The sequence below is a fragment of the Harmonia axyridis genome, chromosome 3, assembly GCF_914767665.1.
Source record: "Harmonia axyridis chromosome 3, icHarAxyr1.1, whole genome shotgun sequence".
In the NCBI taxonomy this organism is placed as follows: Eukaryota; Metazoa; Arthropoda; class Insecta; order Coleoptera; family Coccinellidae; genus Harmonia; species Harmonia axyridis.
In genome coordinates this window covers 34,423,718-34,430,704 of record NC_059503.1, presented here as the reverse complement: position 1 = coordinate 34,430,704, position 6,987 = coordinate 34,423,718, and positions in this window count along the sequence as shown.

The window sequence follows — 6,987 nt, the reverse complement described above, 5'->3', positions numbered from 1 at the left end:
ATAAAATATTTTCAACCGTCTGTAAAGTTTTGGATGCACCAATGTTTTATTTGAATATCCGAACGATCCTTGATTCGAATACTGTCGCTATATTTTCATTGAATTTTTTTACATTCACTAAACTTATGATTTCTTTTTAGGTGCTGAGACATTTTTCCTCTTCTTCCATCTTATTCTCCAATTAATTTCACACACCTAACTTTTCTATTTTTATTATGGGTTCTCAGTTATTGTTAGAAGTAAAATTGAATACTATTCGATTCACGTTCGTGAACACAATAAAGATAAAGACTTGAAATTTTAAGGGAAAATTTTTGGTAAGGCTTATTTATGTCAATTATGTTCAAAACCAACTAATAATTTGATTTGAGGTTAAGCCATCTAAATAGTTGGGAAAATTTCGTTCATGTTTTGAATTGAAGAATATAGACGGAAAAGTTCACTAGAGTTTCCTTAAAGATTTCATTGATTTCAATATAAGCGTGATTTTTTGTTCAAATTCTACAGTTAGATGCAAAAACATGGACAAAATAAGATGTTCAAAAGTTCATTTCCGTAATAGTTCTCTTTAGATTGTGATTTTAATACTGGATCAAAGGCAAATTGTACAATTGCCTCTTTTCTCACAATTGGTTGGCATTATCAACCAACAAAAATATTTATATGTAATAAAATTATCTAATATTTGTAATATTTGGTTTTGCGTTGTTCAAGGATCATTGTTGTTTCAAAATAAAGTTTTTTCTGTTTCAAGGCTTGTTTTGCACAAAAGTTCAATTCGATAGCATTTATCATTGAATTTTGATTTTATAACTGAATTAAGGAGAAAAGGCTAATTATACAATTGTTTCTTTCCCTAGGATTAGTAGGCATTATGTTTTACGTTTTTCCAGGAAAATTTTTGAAAAAAGCGATTTTTCTGTTACAAGACATGTGTTGGTCAGTTTCTGGCAGAAAAAGTAGGTACGCACAAACTTCTGGGGTAACGGATATTTTATTCCACGATTCCTATTCAGATTGAAATGTTGGAAAAAAAATTTCCATACATACATATAAATTATTCCTCAGCGTAATCAATTCATCGCAATTATTATGAATACGTTTTTGGTTGGAATTTGTCTATACTAGACTTAATAATAGTCTGTCGGTAAATATTCTATTCAGATTATATAACCATTATATGTAGTAGATATATGTATGTGTTTCTATAATTCCATAGCAAATCCGTTCATTCTGCCATACAAAATCGTGTGGTAATATCTCAAGTTTTTTTTTACTACATCATTTCGACTCAGATTTCATTAATTATTATATGTTGGTACCTACTCGGTACACTTCTGTCACGGATTTATGTATTATCTGTCAAATTTGTGATATAGTTAAGATGTCTAAAAACCAGGTGTATGGACTGATTAGCTTTTGTTTTGCCAATTTTGAGAATATTAGTTAAGCTTCGTTATGTCAACTTTAGGTAGCGCTATCAACAAATTAAGATTCTTTTTATTCATTATTTATGAGTTTTGTGCCATTATGTACCTATATATGTATATTCTTCATTATAGTTAGGTATGATCTATGGAAGCAATTGTTGTAATTGAAATACCAATAAACTCTCTCTCTCTCTATTTCAAATATTTGAATTCATTTCAGTAAACGTTTCGTGTTTTGTTCCACGACTTTCCACGATCATACTCAGTTACACATCGCTCTTGATTGGTCAGTATCGAGTTTTAATTAATGTATCCAATCAAAAACAACGAAAAAAGATCGAAATGACAAGTATGACATTGCGGCGCCGCCACGAACTTATTTTTTTTATTTATGGGAATATTTCATTGATTTATGTAAAAATTCAATGAATAACAGAAAATAATGTTTAATTAGCGTACAGAACGCATATTCTAACACTCTTTCATTCAATAACTCGCCTCTTCGAAGCTTGTTTTTGAATTTTGACCTCATGGAAAAACATCAATGCCTTCTGCACTTAGGAACATTATAAACAACTATTTTATTGCAGCAAGATTTCCAAGATCCGCCAAATTTTTGCCAAATAATGAAGGAGCCTAAATATAGACAGTTCTGAATTTCATCACAAGCACCAACTGATGCAAGAAATATGTTTGTTTTAAGAAATCGTGAACTGATAACAGAATGACACGATATGTACAAGGGCCACTAGTTTCTTGAAGGATCTAGTATCTGCAAATATTTCGAGATTGATGTTAAGAAATAATATTTACATCACCGAAGACCATTGATCTGCTAACAAAAACAGTCGCCTTTCGTTTCGTAATAACCGAGATCTGTTTTGTTGGCGGTGTAGACAAAATATGACGTTATATCGAATTCAGGTGAATACTTCTCATGCGCTTTTTTCTGTGTTTGCAATTTTCTAATTTTGAACCAAAAATGGTCTTGCATTATTGAGTTTGTTGAATTGTCTAGTAGGTTCTAGGACAAACTTAAAAGTCTTTGTTGTTTTTTAATTTTGTTCACCTGACGTTTCGCTCAATATTTGGGCTTCTTCTGGAGTAAAATTCACATACATTGGAATTAATTAGGTATACTAATATAAAAAAAATATCAACATTATTCAAAAATTATTATATTAATTTTTTTTATGTAAATTTTGCGTAAAGAGACATCGCAACATGCTCGAAGATCCAAGATAGAGGGAATTTTATGTTTGGTTTCGTGTTCATGTCAAAAGAACAACTTTTTTTTATTGTAAATTTCAACCATTTTTATTTAATCCAGAATACACAAATTTGAATGCTGAATGTACTTCTCTCAATAAGTAGTACTAATATATATTTCACAGCAGTATTTTTATAATTTTCATTTGCTTCTTCAATTTTTTGCATTTAAAATTCATGGACGTTTTTCTCGAGCTAGGATGATAAATTCGTATACCAGATTTCAAGCACATAACTTTTTTAGTCTACCTGCTGGTAGCGGAATAGATTTTCTCTAATTCTGTGGTTATTCCGTTCATTCTTCCACATCTTGTAGAACAAAATCGTGCGAGAATATGTCAGAAACGCACAGTTTTCATGGTTATATTTTATTATTCTATGTTGGCACTCCGAACTTTCCGCTACGGCTTTATCTGTCAATTCATCAAATTGCCTTAAAGAAATCAGTTCTGCCAACCAACATTTTTCAATGCAAAAATCACTAAATTATATTTATGGAAATATTTCATTAATTTCAATGAAAATGCAATGAATTAGAGAAAATAATGTATAATACTCGTACAGAAGGCTCATTCTACCACTCGTTCATTCCAAAACTCGCCACTTCGTGGCTCGTTTTTGAATTTTGAACTCGTGGAAGAATATCAATGCCATCTGCACTTGTATTATAAATAACTATTTCACTTGATTTTCGGATTATACTCATTCCAAAACGTAAATTAAAACTAAATTTCATGGGAGGTTAAACATTTTTCCCTTGAAACAATTCCATTGAGTTATTGATGAAAATTTTAAATCATAACCAAATTATTAATCTGCTCATTCACCGTACTACTTCCAAAACTCTTCTCAGTTATCGTTATAACAGGTCAATTGAAAAGTCCCCGGTCAACCATACTAAAACACATTTTTTTGCCAAAATTCAATTTTATTATTCAACAGTTGCCTTCGAGGACGATACAGCGATTATAGCGATCTACCAACTTTTTGATACTAATTTTGTAATACGATTTGTCTTTCACTTCAAAATAGGCCTCAGTTTCGGCGATTACTTCTTCATTGGCGCTAAATTTCTTTCCAGCGAGCATTCTTTTGAGGTCTGAGAACAGGAAAAAGTCGCTGGGGGCCAGAGCTGGCGAATACGGTGGATACAGAAGCAATTCGAAGCCCAATTCATGCAATTTTGCCATTGTTTTCATTGATTTGTGACACGGCGCTTCGTCTTCTTCAAATGATCCTATAACGCTATATAATAATCACTGTTGATGGTCTGTCCCTTTTGGATGTAATCACTGAATATTATACCTTGCGCATCCCAGAATACTGATGCCATAACCTTGCCAGCTGACTGTTGTCTTTTTCTTCGCTTTGGATTCGGTTCCTCGTATGCAGTCCACTCAGCTGACTGTCGATTGAACTCCGGAGAGAAATTATGGAGCCATGGTTTATCCATTGTCACATATCGACGCAAAATTCAAGTTTCTTGCACTTCAAACACTTCTCAGAATCATTAACACGTTGCTGCTTTTAATCGAGTGTGAGCTCGCGTGGCACCCATTTTGCACACAGTTTTCTCATCTACAAATATTCGTGAATGATATGATGTACACATTCAGATGATATCTTCACAATGTCTGCCATCTCAATCTACTCCACTTTACGGTCATTAAAAATTATTTTGTTAACTTTTTTGATTTTTTCGTCGGTGACAGCCTTTTTTGGGCGTCCATTGCGTCTTTGGTGCTCATTTCATCATGTTCAAACTTAGCATACCAATCAATGATGGTTGATTTTTCTGGTGCAGACCGCGGAAACTCTTCATCAAGCCAAGATTTCAACTGTATGTTTTCCCTTCAAGAAGAAATATTTTATCAGCACACGAAATAATTTTTTTTCCATCTTTTTTCAAATAACAAAAGTAGCTACACTCACAACGCAATATCTCACAAGCTAATGGTCGGACTGTTGTCAAATTTTGACACGTATCGTTTGAAGGTTGGTACTAACTAAAAATTATATGAATTTAATACTAGATCCGCTACCTGTGCATCAGACCGGGGACTTTTCAATTGGCCTAATACTTCTACCACAATATTGATTCTCCAGGCTCGTTATCCTAACGCATGGATTCTTAATGTTACCAATGAATCAAAGAATTTATGAACACATGAAATTGAATCAAAAAATCACACCTAAAAATCTTATTTTCGAACGAAGCCGCTCGTAATTTATTTTATATATATTGAGGGAAAATGAAATCTGCAGTGTTTTTAATCTGATTTCATAGAACACCAATTTTCGGCTGGCCCTTTCATTTTAAGCGAAAAATGGCATATTTCTAATTGCACATCTAATAGAGGTGAGGTCACTGCTCGAACATTGTGAGGCCAAAAATTGACGTGATTATCCGAATATCGGAAAATTGAGGAATTATTTCCGTACTAGTGCGTAGAAATGCCAGAGAAAGAAGATGGGATTGGTATTTTGCCGGTTCAGCGAATCCTGATGAATTTGGCGCTGAGAGATTAAACATAAAGCCGTTTAATATCTGTTCGATATTGTATAGTACGTTCGATGATCGATATGACTTAACTGATGGCGGAACTAGCGTTTTTTTTCTCGTTAGGCTGATAAATTTGTCAACGTGTGGGGGAAAAGAGGCTTAAGGGGATGATAATTGATAAGCAGAAAAACATCAGGAATTTCATTGGAAACATGGTACGATTTGATTAGTCTCGGGTGTAACTTAAGCGGGCATGAATGATCTTTAGCTGAAAAAATAATTTTTATTCATTTGAAGCTCGAAGTTACCACAATATTCTATTGTGGTTACTTTGAGTATGAAACTTTTTATAAGCGAACAATATTCAATTTGAAAACTATCGTTCGAAATGTGAATTTCCTGGAAAAGTTTTTCAGTGGTTTGAGTCATATTTGACAGGAAGGACGCAAAAAGTAAAATTCGGAAATTTTGTGTCATCAATTGGGAAAGATGAAATAGAGAGGGTTACTAAAATGAAATACTTATAAGTATTTCATTTTAGTAACCCTCTCTATTTCATCTTTATCAATATTAATTCTGAAATTACTTATGTCGGTACTACGTGTTCTATATTCACTACCTATTAACATTTACTTCGATTTTTTTATATTGACTTTCAAGTTATTGTCGCAAAGCCAAATGAACAACCTATCGAAATCCTCGTCAACTAATTTGAACAAAATTTCAACATCATATTCAGAAACATATATCATAGTATCATCCGCAAACAAAGTTATCTTACAATTCCATACATATTTCACTACATCATTTATATACAAAAGAAATAAAATTGTTCCCAAATTTGTACCCTGAGGTACCCCAAATTCATTTTTCCCAATTGATGACACAAAATTTCCGAATTTTAGGATTGATTTTAGACGAGAATTTAAAGTTTCAGTTTCACGTGGATTATATCGCAAATAAAATGTCCAAAAAGGTTGGTTTCATATCTAAAATAAGGGGTAAAATTGGTATGAACACGTCACTGATGTTGTTTAGATCATTGGTACTACCTCATGTGGATTATTGCTCGTCAGTTATGTTTTATTTAAATAAAGGTAGCATAGATAGGTTACAAAAAGTACAAAATAGAGGTATGAGAATTATTTTGAAATGTAATAAAAGAACTCCCATAAGAAATATGTTAAATTGTTTGAAATTGATGAGTGTCAATCAAAGGATTATTTATAGAACATTAGATTTAATATTCAAAGCAAGGAATGAAATGTTACCTAAATATTTGAGTGAAAACCTAAAATTTGCTAATGAGATACATAAATATAATACACGACGTCGAGATGATTTTTACATAGAAAAAGTTAATACTACATTAATGAATAAATCCACATTTAGCAGGGGATTAGTTATCTTCAATAAACTACCTGAAAAGATCAAATATTTTAATAATTATAGAGAATTCAAAAAATGTTTAATGAGTTATATTTATGAAGAATTTAATTAAGTTAGTGGATTACATTTGTATTGTTTTCAATAGCCGAGTGCTAAATAAAGTTTATTATTATTATTATTATTATTATATTATAACATTCCATCGTTTCATATGGGAATTAATTAGGAAATATAATTTCAGTTTTTCATTCCGAGTTTGAAAAAAATCGAGGAAAACACTGATTTGATCAGGGCCCTTTAAGCGCTCGTCATTATTGCATCTATTGCGCCTTTGGAGACCTTGGAAATGATTCTCCTGAAATTAGGTGTGCACATTTGAATGATTATTTTTCAATA